Genomic DNA, 16,198 nt, shown 5'->3' with positions numbered 1-16,198 from the left:
GAAAATAAAAACTCGATCAAGTTTCTGATTTGACTAGATGTAATTTTGAATGGACTTACTGATTGAATGATTTGACTTGACAAGTTCGTTCCAACGAGTTTTGTGGCCTAGTCACCTCGAACTCCAATTGAATTGAACAAACTTGACATGTTTTAAAATCATTCTATGCAATGTTATCATAAGCTTAGTAAGTATATTGTTAAACCCCTCCCACATTTGTTTTTCTAAGGGGTAAAAGTAGTTGCATGGGATTGGTCCCTTTCTCATGTATTCAAAACTTGTAAACTACTTTTAATGGCGTTTGAAGTTTATGGGCTGACTTTTTTATTGGGATGATCTCCTCACTACCAAGACCCTTCGCATAAAAACTCAGCTCATTCCAAAACTTCTATTCCATATAAGACAAAATATTGGCCTGTCGATCATATATGGCCAGGATCAAGATCCAACATGTTTTGTCATACATGGGTTAGAAGCCTGGAATAAGCTGATTTTTTTAGAGGGTTATCTCCTCATAAAAAATCAGTCAATTTCAAAACTTCTAACACCAGTTTGCAACACACATTGGATTACGATCCTGACTCAGCCACACACAATATATATCGAGATGGTTCAAGGGACAACATGTATCACAACAATTGTGACAACGATTTTTGTTGTATATGAGTTAAAAGTTTCGGAATGAGATAATTTTTGGTAAGGATGATTTCCTCACCATAGAGAACATCCCCACCAAAAATCAGCACATTCCAAAACTTCTAACCCTATCAAAAGTGGTTTACAAAAAAATTGATGATCCACAATTCTTCAATTTGTAAATTAGGGTTAGAAGTTTCAAAATGGGCTGATTTTTTGTGAGGATGACTTCCTCACCATAGATATCATCCTCATAAAAAATCAGCTCATTTCAAAATTTCTAGCCCTATCAAAAGTGATTTACAAAAAAAATTGATGGTCCATCATTCTTCAATTTGTAAATTAGGGTTAGAAGTTTCATAATGAGCTGATTTTTTATGATGATATTCTTGTCACCATAGAGATCGTCCTCACAAAAAATCAGCTCATTCCAAAAAATTTATCCCCACAAAAAAAAAATTTACACAACCACCCGAATTCTATCCATTTTTTCAATGCTTTTTACAACACCATCAAATACTATTGGATCTTGTACATATGTAAAAAGCATTGAAAAGGGTTGCATGAACCAAGGGACCGTATAGAGCATGGACCGAGGTCCACATTTGAGCCATTTAGACTACCATGTTGGTCCAAATGACACCTCATCCCTCTTGATTTGTAGTTTAGATTGGGCTTGAAAGAAAAAAAAATTAGGGCTAGATTTTGAGTTTGAAAATGGATGGCCACTGAACTCCGAGATTTAAAATTTAAATCCAACAGTGAAAAAATCTCTTTTTTCAATTTTATTTTTTTGGAATTTCATAAAATTTTATGCTCTCAATAAAAGTGGCACTTGATGGTGGTTTTGGGTGCCACGTTGGCATGTGATTCATAGAGATAGATTTGGTCCATCTCTCTCTCTCTCTCTCTCTCTCTCTCTCTCTCTCTCTCTCTCTCTCTTTCTCTCTCTCTACATATATATATGGGGGCGTTTGGTTGACAATCTTAGGATGACAACGTTGATTGACAAAATTTGTCCTATATGACTTAAAAGTTTTGGATTGGACTAATTTTTTGTGACAATAATCGCTACGTTGAGGAGATCAACCTCACCAAAAATCAGCCAAATCTAAAACTTCTAAGTCTATCAAAAGTGGTTTACAAATTTTTAGTAAAAAATCGACGATTAACCCTTCTAAAATAATTTTGATGGGGTTAGAAGTTTCAGATTGGGATGATTTTTGGTAAGGATGATTAGCTCACCATAGAAATCATCCTCACAAAAAATCACCTCAATCCGAAATTTCTAGCTAACTTAGGAAAAAAGTTTTGGCTCTATTTTGTCATCCTAAGATTGCCAACATAACGCTCCCCTACGATTGTCAAACAATCTTAGGGGGAAAATGTTGGGAGACAAAATTTGTCATGTATGGATTAAAAAATTTTGATTGAGCTGAATTTTTGTGGGGATAATCTCTATGGTGAGGAGATCATCCTCACAAAAAAATCAGCCCAATCTGAAATATATAACCCCATGAAAAATGATTTACAAATTAACGATAAAAATCAACAGTCCACAATTCTTCTACTTTGTAAACCACTTTTGATACCGTTCGAAGTTTCAGATTGGCTTCATTTTTTTTAGAATGATCCTCACAAAAAATCAGCCCAATCCGAAACATTTAAGTCATATAGGAGAAATTTTGTCTCCCAACATTGTCCCCTTAAAATTGTCTATTGAACGAGAAGGAGAAAAGAGCGTTAGGGTCTTTTGCAACGAAAAACAGAGAAGGAAGGCAAACAGAACAAGAGCAAGGAGACGAGAGAAAGAGTTTTTTGTCGAACAAAACTCTCTATCTCTTTTTTTTTTTAATTCATTAAGGAGGTAACACTAAATATCCATAAATAAAATGATGGTACTATAAATAATAGAAAATAATGTAATTTAAACGCACATTGTGCTAACATTCAATCTGCGTCGTTCATCTGATCCTTATCTAACGGTTGAAAAATATTTGCTATGCCGTCTAGTAATAGTATGGCACCAAATGGCTCCCTGTATATATAAGGTGGGGTTCAGTAGACACATAAAGCTACTCATAAAGCTACAACGTTTTTGTTTTATATGGTTAAAAAGGTTCGGAATGAGCTGATTTTTTGTGAGGATGATCTCTGTGGTGAGGGGATCATCCTTACAAAAAATCATTCCATTCCAAAACTTCTAACCCCGTCAAAAGTGATTTACAAAAATTGGACGGTTCAAAAATTTTCAACTCATAAACATGGGCCTAGAAGTTTCATAATGGGCTGATTTTTTATGAGGATAATCTCCTCACCATAGAGATCATCCTCACAAAAAATCAGCCCATTCCAAACATTTTTGCCCATATAAGACAAAACACGTTGTAGCTTTATGAGTAGCTTTATGTGTATACGAATCCTAATCCATATATATATATATATATATATATGGGGGTGGTTCATGGGACATATGTAAAAAAACACAAATATAAAAATAATGGTTTTTCAAAATATGGGTTAGAGGTTTTGGATTGAGCTGATTTTTTGCGAGGATGGTCACTATGATGAGAAGATCATCCTCACAAAAAATCAGCTCAATCTGAAACTTCTAAATCCATCAAAAGTGATTTACAAATTATTGACAAAAATTGGCAAAACATCTACGGTCCACATTCTAAATCACTTTTACTGGGGTTAGAAGTTTCAGATTGGACTGATTTTCTTTTTTTTGGATGATCTTCCCATCATAGAGATCATCCTCACAAAAAATCAGCTCAATCCGAAACTTCTAACCCATATTTTAAAAATTTATTAATGTTACATTATATTTACATATGTTTTTTCATATGTCCCTTGATCCGATCCCTATATATATATATATATATATATATATATATATATATATATAACATATGTAAAAACAATGTAACATTAATAAATTTTCAAAATATGGGTTAGAAATTTCGGATTGAGCTGATTTTTTGTGAGGATGATCTCTATGATGGGAAGATCATCCGAAAAAAAACAAAAAAAATCAGTCCAATCTGAAACTTCTAACCTCATTAAAAGTGAGTTAGAATGTGGACCATCGATTTTTTGCCAATAATTTGTAAATCACTTTTGATAGATTTAGAAGTTTCAGATTGAGCTGATTTTTTGTGAGGATGGTCACTGAGGATGATCTTCTCATCATGGTGACCATCCTCACAAAAAATCAGTTCAATCCAAAACCTTTAACCCATATTTTGAAAAACCATTATTTTTACATATGTCCCATGAACCGCCCCACCCCCATATATATACATATATAATGTTGGCTCTTAATCCCACTCCATATATAAATAGGAACATGCACAAAGCATCAGCATCTGAAAACTCGTAAGTGATTATGTTGTGGCTATTGTCCAATGAGTCATAAATATGGTGTTAAACAATGTTTGAGATGGAAGTCGATTTGTAAGATGCACATATGTTGACATAACTTCGGCTAAAGATAATTTGGTACAAACCATTCGAAAAACATAGCCTTCGTTGTTTAGTTTCCACCACATATCTATGTCTTCTTTAAGCAATTCCAATTTTTTCTTGAGTGTACGCCCATTTTATTTTGTGAACAATTTTATTATTATTATTATATTATTATTATTATTATATTATTATTATTATTATTATTATTATTTTATGTGTATAGGTGGCATTCGGAGGCCCCAAAGAGAGCCAAACATTGTGTCAAACATTTTTTCAATGTATGGGTTAGAGGTTCTGGAATGGGCTGATTTTTTGTGAGGGTGATCTCAATGATGAGGAGATCATTCTCACCAAAAATCAGGTCATTGCGAAACTTCTAACCTTATCAAAAGTTATTTACAAAAATCTGACAGTCCACAATTCTTTAATTTGTAAACTAGGGTTAGAAGTTTCGGAATGAGCTGATTTTTGGTGAGGATGATCTCTTCACCTTAGAGATCATCCTTACAAAAAATCAGCCCATTACGAAACTTCTAACCCCTATGTGTGTGTGTGTGCGCACGCGCAACTTCATCATTTATATGTGTGTGCGCATGCCCAACCTCACCTTGAAAATTTGCAAGGTGCCAACTTGCCAAGTTGGCTGAAATTTTTGACTGTTGATATCATAATTTACACTCATAACTTACCTTCACCTACTAAATACTAACCACCAACCCGGTTGCTTATCATAAAAATAAAATAAAATTTACCCGAGTTGACTCATGAATAATTGAGTTGATTGGATGCTCAATGGAAATTTGAGTCAAGTCAAGTTTTCGAGTTTAAAATATAGATATAATCCATATTCAACATAAATTTATCCCTAGTTGTGATTAAATATTTATACGAAACCAGTTTTAGACCCACACTAAGGTTTTGACAATATTTATACCAACTACCAATCTAATGCTACCTCCTCTTTCTCCATCAACACTATTTGAAAATAAGCCATAAGATGATAATATGTATTGTAAGGACGAATTCTAATGATCCTAATCATAAAAAATAATAATAATAATTGATCAATAAGCCTTTTTTTAATGAGTTCAGTAACTCGGTGTTGGTGGGATTTGAATCCAGGTCTGGTCTCTGATATTATTACCCAAGGACTTTACTAACTAATCATCAAATTATTTTATTATATGCCATATGGTTAAGTCATCCATCACAAATAGTTCATTGGATAATGCCCAAAAAAATGCAAATTTTTTTTTTTTTTTCCTTTTTGCAATAAATTGTGGGAGACATACTTGCTTGCCCATCTGTTTCATGTTTTCTCTCCCGTTTTGGGAGGCTACCCATTCAACCCCCCTGGGCAGGTTTCCTCATGTGGTTCTAATGGCTCGAATCTATTCTATAGGTACTTGTTCAACTTGCCAAGTTCTCCAATGTTGCCATCTATACATACAAAATGTCTCAATCTTGACACTGTCCAAGCAAAGGTGGCTCGATTGATACCAATTCGATGATAAGTTAGGGTTGAATCCATGACTCCTCAGGTTGCGACATGAACACTCATCCACATGCTTGGACTTGGAAAGTTAATTAGGTAGATTGAGATCAAACTATAGTGCATGCTTGACCGAAATACATAAGATTATATTATTTCATAAGTTGTGTAGATTAATAATCATATGTAATAAAAGTTGATTATTGTCCAGATGAGAAAGATTCTGCACATTAATTAAAATTCAAGACGAAAAAGATTGTGGATTTAAGTAGTGACTTATATTAAACAACTTGGATTATTAGAAGGTATATAAGGTTTTGAAAAAAATCAAATGGATGAAGCAAAATTCGTTTGGTTGATTAGTTTGAGTTAAGGCTTTAACTGTGATGATTCATCTACACAATAAAAGGGGTGTTTTTTTTTTTTTTTTTCAAATAGATGCTTTTGTAATGATATATTGTCTTCTATAACAATAAAATATATTAGTTATTAAAATCCCTTAAGTCGGATCTAGTGATTTGTTATTTAATTATCACTAGGGAAGGCAGACATGCAATCAGGCTAAAATCTCCTCAAAATCATAGATTGTAGTATATTTTATTCTTTGTCAAGAGAATTTTAAAATATATATATATATATATATATATCTATATATATATATATATAATATATATATATATAGTATAAAATTTTTAAATTATTCCAAACATAAACTAAGGATATTTTTTATATTTGAAAAAAAAAATATTAATTAATATATATTATAATCAATAGTATTCACCCTTCACTTTTTTATGTTAATTAATCTTCGTTGTCTACAACCAAACACTTGGGTGTGAGGCTCAATCTTAATGGACATTACTCTGAAGTATCAAAAACACCCTCCATCCATGGTATTAAAATGTCATTTTAATCAAAGTTATTGAGGTCTTTTGGACATTTTTTAATGTTTAACAATCATTTATTTATTTATTTTTTACTAAGTATTTACCGATCATGTATAATTGAAGGTTCTTATCAAATAATCTTGAGTCATCTTAGAGTAAGGCAGAGGACACTACGTTTGACATTGAACTGACGTGGAGGTGTGCCCAAAACCGTTATTGTTCTTCAATTGTATCTCGAAGAAAAACATTTATGGTTTCGTGCACACCTCTACTTCAACTCAATGTCAAACCCAGTGTCCTATGCAATCACTTCAACATTTTCCAAAAATCTTTACTATTATAACAAGGGGTGTTTTACACATTCAAATAAAAGTTTTGATCCAACTAGTAAAACAAATTTTGAAAATTTACAAATCTGGATAAATTACCTTTTGTGTAAAAAAATTATAGTGAATTTACCTTTATACCCTTTTAATTACATACATATTTTAAAATAAATGGATATAAAGGTAAATTCATTACAAAAGATTTTATAAATTAAGATGGTAAAATTTAGGATGATTTAGACGTACATCCCCACTTTTGTTGAATATTAGAGATTTCCCCTAGGTTTAGAAGCTGATGACATGCCTCCCTTGACCTCAATCCTCTTAATAGATTAATGGGCAAGACCCAATAACCTCACTCTTTTGATGTCTTCAATTGCAAAGAAACTTTGAGCTCGTGGGTTAAATCCACCTTAGCCACATAAAAAAAGAGGGTTGATATTCTGACTAGAAAGTCTCACTCGATCAATACTCAGCTGACGCATTAAGGACACAAATCATAGATTTGTTTCCTAGGGGTACTCAAATGCACATCTTTTATGAAGATTTGCTTTTGTGCATCTTGAGGAAATAGATCTATGGTTGTTAAGTGTTGTAACACGTCAACTGGGTATTAACTGAGTGAAGACTTTCTAGTTAGAAAATCATTATTCTAAGAAAAAAAATCAAAAGATTTTTTTATTTTTGTATTTTCACCCATTATGAGAGAAGGCGGAGTAAACGTGGTTAAATACAAAAATTTGGAAGACAAAATGACCCCTCATTTATATTTAGTCTTAATATTATGAAGGTCAATTTTGTTAAAACAAGTAAAATTATGATCATACAACCCTTAAAACCACGTTGGTTAATTTTCAAAAATAACCTTTATTGTTATCTTCAAAACTGTCTTAATTTATATTTTAAACTACGAAAAGGTACTTCAAATATAAAATTACAACCACATGGCTCATGTAATTACTTAATTTTTTTAAAAAAATTATTATGTTATTTTCAAAATCTTTATAATTAGTACTTCGAATTACAAAAAGATCTTGACAATCGATTGAATAAACAATCGATTGAATAATAAAATGTTAAATTTAATTATTGATTTAAAAAAATTATAATAATATACTTTTGATTCTCCCACCTACTAATATGTATAATTACAAGTTTCTTTAGGAAGAAATGCAAGTTCAAAACTAGTCCAATGGTGTGGATATGAGGACAACAATACTACAAAAGCATGTCTTTATTGTTCGACATGTCAATGGTTCTGATTTTGTCACAAAGGCTATGTTAAAATGCTGAGTCATTCTAAATTGACTTCCTTTGACATTGCGCCCAATACTACATTGACATAGCAATGTGTAGAGAACCATAATTATTTTTTAGAGTCATGATAATGACGCCCCCCATCACAGAGCCATAGATCATTTGCCTCAGGATGCAAAAGAAAAAGATTTATGATTCTATGTATCCTAAGGCACATAATCTACAGCTCTGTGATAAGGGCGTAGGGAGGTATATGTTAGAAGGGGTGTCAGAAAATCATTATTCTTTTTTTTTTACTGAGATAAAATAAAGAGAGATTTATCGGGCAAACCTATCTCTTGCAATTTTATTATAAAAACTCCCTTGTATACTTTGTCAAGTTTATTACTTGAGCAAACCTTACCTTATGATTTAGGCTACCATGACTAACTTAATAAGATTTAAGATCTTACTAAGGGTCATTGGGCCCATATGAATTATCAAATTAGCAATCCAACTACACAACCTTCTATATTTCATGGAAAAATGCATATGCAAAAGAAAAAATTCAAAAAAAAAATACATTTTTGAGATTGAATAAGTGTTGAAAATGGATGGCTATCGATCTCCCAAATTTAAAATCATGTTTTTGGATACCACAAATTAATGTGGTTAGAATCCCATTCCAACATATGTTAAGTAACAAATTAATACTCTACAAAGAAAAACAAGTAACAAATTAAACCCCGCGAATTTAAATTTTATGACATGGATCTCATTCCAGTAGGGGTGCACATGGTTTGGATTTTGGCAAAATTGAAACAAAACCAAACATGTTCGATTCTACAAATTTGGAACCAAACCAATCCAATTACCCTATAGAACCGAACAAATCCAAACCAACTTTGATTCAGATCGGATCTCGATTCTCATACTTACTATTTTCAATAGTAAAATTAAAATAATTAAAATTTAAAACTAAGCAAAATAAATATTAAACAAAGTATCACATATAAACAAAATGTCAATATACTTATTATTCTCACATAAACAAAACATCACGCATAACACAAAAATAACAAATCCTTAGTCTGATCTTACATTGATTTACTTATACACAAAAAATTATTGAAATTTATCTTAGAAAATGAAAATTCCATGATTATTTCAAGTGGGGGAATAATCGATAGAGAAATTATAATTTAAAGATCCGTAATTAATGAAAAGAAAAAATAAATCAATATTAGAATCATATTCAAATATGAGTATAACACAAAACACTCATAAAATGAAATAGAAAAGAAGTTGAAATTCATTAGAAGAAAATCGTTTTTATTTTTTAAAATCTATTGTTAAAGCATATAAAAATTAGTACAATATATATTATAATCGATACTTCGGATTAGTTTGGTTCTATTATACCCATAATTCAGAATTGAACCAAATCAATTGGATTTTTTTTTTAACAATCCACACCTGAACCAAGTCATGCTCAATCTAAATCAATCTAATCCAAAAGACTTCGAATTGATTTGATTTTCAGATTTATCCAATCCAATGTGCACCCCTACATTTCAGGGTGAGTTGAGTAACTAACTTGATAAAGTGAGGGTTGGTGGGTAACAAACTTCACAAAATTTCTCATGGAATTGTCAGAATTCTAAGAGAGTTTTTATAATAAAAAAATGTAATAGTTAGCTCTGCCGGGTAAATCTCTCTAAAATATAAAATTTACGATTCTCTGCATACTGCCACGTCAGTGAAGTGTTGAGCACGATTTCTCTTCCACGTGGCAACTTTCAATTGGCTGTCAAGAGATAAGCCAAACATAGTTTCCAGTTAACTAACGGAAGACAACTGACACAGTGATGATGCTAACTATGTACTTTTGGGATGGTTGGAGTCACGACAAATCTGCACACGTGGCAAAATATGATTTGTTAAGAATAAGTTAGATAAAGTTGATTGGAATTAGATGAGCAGTTTGGGAACAACTAAATGGTCAGCTACTTACACCTCTTAGACGGTTGAAAGAGCGCCACGTCAGCAAGATAGTAAAATCCCACCATCCAAAAATTGGGAGGTCGTGGCCATCCAATTTTTATTTAACAAATTTAGAGGATACTTAGCAAATCACATACAAGTAGCACTTGTTAATTTAAAAAAAATCCCAATTTTTTTTTTAATTTTTCTAATTCCCATAATACCCTTATAGGTTGCACATCAAATGGGAAACTGAGTTTACTCGTCCGAAATCATTCAAGTTGGGATAATTGAAATATAAAATCATGACTCAAATGGTGAGAAATTTGAAAGCATGATTGAATTAGTGGGAAGTTGTCTAGTCATTACCGATTTGACTCGACCAAATCATTGAAGTGAAACAATTCAAATTTGAAACCATGACTAAATTGGTGAGAAATTTGAAACAATGGCTGAATTGGTGAGAAATTTGAAATTAAGGCTGAGTTGGTGGGACCTATTGAATTATGTATGCCTCAATATTGCAAATGAAGGGTTTTGGATTGAGATTCTAAAAATAAACGTGTAAGTAGGAGAGCAACATTTATGATGTAGATCCCAACTCCAAGGTTTGCTGAGTAACAAAATTGATAAAATAAGATTTGGTTGGTAACAAACTTCATAAAAGTAAGCTTCCCTTGGAATTGTCCAATCTACAAGGGAGTTTTTGTAATAAAAATGCAACATTTAGATTTGTCGGGTAAATCTCTCTCTTTTTTCTTTTTTTTTTTTAAATATTCAGCATGGCTCTCTCTCATATATGGAGAGAGTGTTATAGGAAATCCATGCTACAAAGGATTCACTCCCTAGTTTATGCACTTCAGAGGCATTTGGTTCAAATTATAAAACCTAGTTCTCGATTCTGGTTATGGATTATCAAAATAAGATTATAGAATCTGATTTCCAGAAATCAAAATCTCGTTTGACTGACATTATTTTTGAAAAGTGATCTTGCGAAAATAATTACTCAATTACACATCTTTGAGATTGAAAATGAGAGTAAAAAATACTTATCCCAAAAGTTGAAAATATTGAATCTCTAAGAAAAAAAATTAGAAGTATTTTCGTAAAGAAATTGTAAAAGCGGGTTTTTTAGGTCATTTTTCTTTTAGCTTTCAAGTGGATAATAAATATCTATTTGACAAACCAGAGTTGACTAGGCTCAATGGAAACTCGAGTCAATTAAAGTTAGTGAATTTTAAAACAAATAGACTTCATGCATTAAATATTCAAAATAAGTTAGCTCAAATGTGTTTATGTACAATTTTTAAAATTGACATTATTCCTATTAATTGTACTTAAATATATATATTAAACTGAATTTGAATCCCCACCAAGTGTTTGACAATATTTTACACCACGAATTTGGTATGCATCAGTATCACTGTTGTTGGATCTAACGTGGTTGATTCAAACTTCGAGCACATTTAGACTTTTACTTTTGTTATAAATTTGGTGCGAGACACACAGCTTGTCCATTTACTTTTAAGGGTGCCTTCCCCTTGTGGAGGGCTATTGTCGGTTCAATCCCCCAGGACAGGTTTCCTCATGTGTGAAATGTCCTTAATTTTATCCAACCGAGTTTTGCCCACGTCTCCAATGTGCCGACGTTAAACGTCGTAATCTTGGCACTATCCAAACATGATGACTCACTCGATACAAATTTGATAAATAAGTTGAGAATATTGACTCTACGATCTCAAGGTTGCAACATGAATTCCACACGATTGTTGTTTCGGGGAACTTTCGATAAGTTGGGATGTGAAAACAGGAAGATTCAGCGGCCTAAAACCATAGAATTTCTCCCATCCTCCATTAATTTGACTGTTTTGACCCATCGAAGAAAACAAAATCAACAATTTAATGCCGTGGTCCGTCGAATAAATACTTTTTTCACATTATATACGTTCTCTTATCGTGGCCGTTAAATCTTTATTCGAAAGATTAATATGAGTTTAGCTAAAGGTCCAAGTCCTACAAACCAAATTCAATTTTGGCCAAATTTAGAAAGAATGCACATGCATGTCAACATTTATAAAAGAAAATACAAAAACGACAAAAACATTGCTTGCATGGATTGAAGTAGAAGACTTTATACGAACACATTTGGATAATAGAACGTATGGCTTTAAATAGAATCAAGTTAGAGTTCAAGATTATGCTTTAATGGGGATGATTCATCTAAATGATAAATGTCACTATATATAATATTGCACGCTTACATTTATATTCTTTTAGACAACAACAAAATATGTTGGGTATTAGAACCATATTGATGAGTTGTTGCTATCTATAAGTTTATAAGGGATATATGTGTGTAAAGACTCCTCAAAACTATGAGAATTTTTTATTTTCTTACTTGTCAAGAGAATTTTAAAAAAAAAATTTATATATTTTTATATTATTATAAAAAAATTATTTGATTGTTATTCAAAGGCTGTACAATTATATTTTAAAATTATTATTATAAAAAAAATCTATTTAATGTTAATTTTTCATGAACGATATTCATCATTCTCTCATTATAATACTAAAAAAAAGATTTAATTACCAATGCTTGGTTGTTTACTCTCCATCCATAATCAAAAATATCATTTTAATCAAGGGTATTGAAGTCTTTTCAATGTTATTTAACTGTCTTTTATAATTAAACTCATCAATGTAATTAAACTTAGTTAATCTTCAAAAGTCTATTAGAAAAGACTGAGGTCAAGGGGCATATCAGTGGTCTGAAAACAAAAGACTCCTACCAAGTGCTTCATATTTGATCCGTTCGATTTGTTGTACGGTCCTGATTTTAAAAATAAATAAAAAGTCAATGTTCAAACCTCGTATAGTAAAATCCACGTGGTGACTTGTAATTGGTTGCCAAGAGAAAATAGAAACCTTTGTTTTGCTTTAAAGCCTTTTAACTAACTTCAAAGTTGACAAGTGATGCTGCTGAGCTTTTACTTTTACTTTAAGATTTTGTTCATTATGTACGGTTGTGAGAGTCACGACAAAACACAAGAAATACGTGGCAAAATATAATTTGTTAAAAAAAGAAGAATTGATTAGATTAGAGTTAGTTCAGCGAGTTTTTAATTCTTGTAGTTTGTGACTTTCTGTGGTTCCTTATTTGATTGAATATTCTCAAACCATTTCCTGGTCCAAGCCATTGGATTCACCTCGAGATATGTACAATAAAATACAAGCATCATCCAATGGTCTAGATCTATAGATGAAGTCCGATGGGGGCCGTAATGCAAGACCTAATTGATCGATTCGATTTGTATGGTTTCAATTATTTGAACACATTTGTATACAATTAATAGAAAAGTAGCCTAATTTAAGCAATTTATGATACTTAATCTATTAACGAGCAATGCTATTTATTCTTGGGGATTAGATAACAACTATGTGTCTAGACTTAAGGTTTCTAGATCAATCATGATTGTTAGGCATTGAGTTGGACTCCTCCATTTAAACTTTCGGCTCCACGATGAAGCAAATTATTCAAAAAAGTGATTTTATTGATTAAGTGGGTAAGTTCAATGTAGCTTTTGCATGGTTGGAAAGTTATTGATTCGTGTCCTCTTTTTCTTGTAAATTAAGTAAAGAAACTATCGATCGAGGTCAATTTTCTTCTGAATTGTTTAATTCTTATCTGGCACAAGTCTCACATTTTTCGACCTCTAAGATTTTTTATTTTATTTTTTCTAAATTTGGTTTAAATTTCTTTGAAAATAAAAAATAAAAAACCAATTCAAATAGGAGCCAAAAGTTATGAGAGGTGGCTTTTCTTTTTCTCAAACAAGATGTAATTTTTAGGTAGGTTTTGTTGTTTTCTTATATGTGTGCATCTGCTCAGAGGATTTGGAGGAGTTGAGGGACTTGGCGTGGTAGATAGTACTTGTTGGTCTATTTTATAACTACCAAGGTGTCCCTACCTATCTTTATTTTTGTTCAAAAACTCTTCATTCTTTTACTATTTTAATAGGTAATTTTGACACGTACTCGTCTCGATTTTTGTTAGTAGTTGATCATTTTCAAATTGATGACATACACTATGTGAAAAAAACGTACATTTGACAGATCAAGGTGTTGAATTTTTCATTATCGAATTTTTTTTTCGACGGACTAAAACTATCAAATTAATGGAGAATGGGAGAAATTTGATGGCTCTAAGTTGTTGAATTGGAGAACATAAAAAAAATTCAACGGCCATGGGTCGTCAAAATTTGATTTCTAAAATTTTTGGGCTTTGGCCTAGCGAATTTTTTTTTTTTTTGAGTTTTCGTGTAGTGTATACCTCCCTTGACTTCGATCTCCCACAAGAGATTATGTCCATTTTTTTTTCGAGGAGGGAGGGGTGGGAGTCTTCTCTTGCTTTTCTATTGGAAACTTCACGATGAAAAAATGTATTTAATTAAAACGTTTGTTCCTCGTTGAAGTTTCTTTAATGGGAGATGGATTTTGACAAAATCTCATTTCTATTTTCTATTAAGTACTATAGTTCTTGAGTCAATGGTGGCTACCATTTTTTTTAGTGTTTTCGAAGAGAAATCAATATTCTTTTCTCACTACATGAGAAAAAGGTTTTGATTTCGAGTCAAGGTGTATACTATAGTTTGAATAATATTTTAATTGTTAGATTTGTCTTCGACACTAGGTCAATTAATTAATTAGATTTTAGTAGTCTTCAAGATAAGGGGATCTCAAATATTAACCAAAATTTCCCTATTTTAAATAATCAAAAGAAGTACCCACATTAAAGACCCAACTACAAACCAAATGTTTGTCTTTGACTTTTGATCTTAACCAAATATTTAACAAATGCATCTCAAGAATCTGAAATTTTTGAATAGTTTATATGTCCAATAGTTTAATAAATAATTCTTCTTGTGGCTAATATCGATCGATAGTTAGATCTACCGAAGAGTTGGTCAATCAATCGGACAGTTTATATCGATTTCCATATTTTATTTTCCTGTGTTTTTAGATACTATATGAACCAACTGGGATTTGAAGGAGTTGGTGGGGTAGATTGGTCCAAATGTATGAAATGATCAGTTTATTATCTATGATTCTCTTTTTGTGTTTGAAAAGTATTTTTTATCATTTTATTGTTGGGGTTGGAGAAACTACTAATAGCATAAATTAAAAACATGGGGGAGATGATGAGTTATTTATTTATGTATCTGAGTGAGATTATCCTTGTTGTTGAATCAGTATCTTATTTATAATTATTTTATGTATTTTGGGAGTTGCTATTGGCATCCCAACTTTTTACTTATTACACCCCAAATGTAAATAAAGAAAATAAGTAAATGGTTGAAAATAAGTAAAAGTTGGGATACTCTCTGTCATGTTTATTTATTTATTTTTATTTTTATTTTGTAATTTTGGCTTTAAGATTTTATATGAGCCTAATTATAATTGTAAACTACTAAATTGTTTGAACGAGTGTTATTATGTTTTGTAATATTGTTGAGATAATAATTTGAGCCTAACCTTTGTAATAATGTTTGAATGGCATGTTTTAGACTTTAATTGGGGCGTGATAAATAATTTAAGAAATTGGGAGTGTAATAAGTGAAAGTTTGGGTACCAATATCGTTCGTCCATAAAAGGCTAACTCTATAGACATTCTCCTGGTACGGGGCCCATGTAACACCCAGAATGGTCCATATACACTCCCAGCACTCTTCTTTGGTTCTTTGTCGATTTCTCTTTTTCATAGGCTATTTACGGTGATGCAACTAGTGTAGCCAATCTAGCGACATTTTCAGCTGTAAATATGCATTCTTACGTGCTGGTTATAAATGTGTGGGTGGTTGGATTCTACACCTCGGTCAATGCAATTAGCAATAGTCGGTTGAAGTACACATCGTTCATGCTGATCTCAATGGAAGGGAACAACCCCAACTTAATTAGTGTAGTCTGTGAGCGATAGTCCCACATCACCTAGGTATCATGACCTTGGGCTATATATAAACCTGAGGCAATCCTCACCTTAGAAACCGGTGTTGTAAGGATGAGCTAGACTCATGGACTTCTACATGGTATCAAAGTGGGTAACCACAGGGATGTAAGAGACACGTTACACATGCAGGAGAATGTGAGCGATAGTTCTACATTACTTGAGT

Source organism: Akebia trifoliata, chromosome 3, assembly GCF_017979445.1.
Source record: "Akebia trifoliata isolate Shusen 1 chromosome 3, ASM1797944v1, whole genome shotgun sequence".
In the NCBI taxonomy this organism is placed as follows: domain Eukaryota; kingdom Viridiplantae; phylum Streptophyta; class Magnoliopsida; order Ranunculales; family Lardizabalaceae; genus Akebia; species Akebia trifoliata.
Note: the sequence above shows the minus strand (reverse complement) of the source record.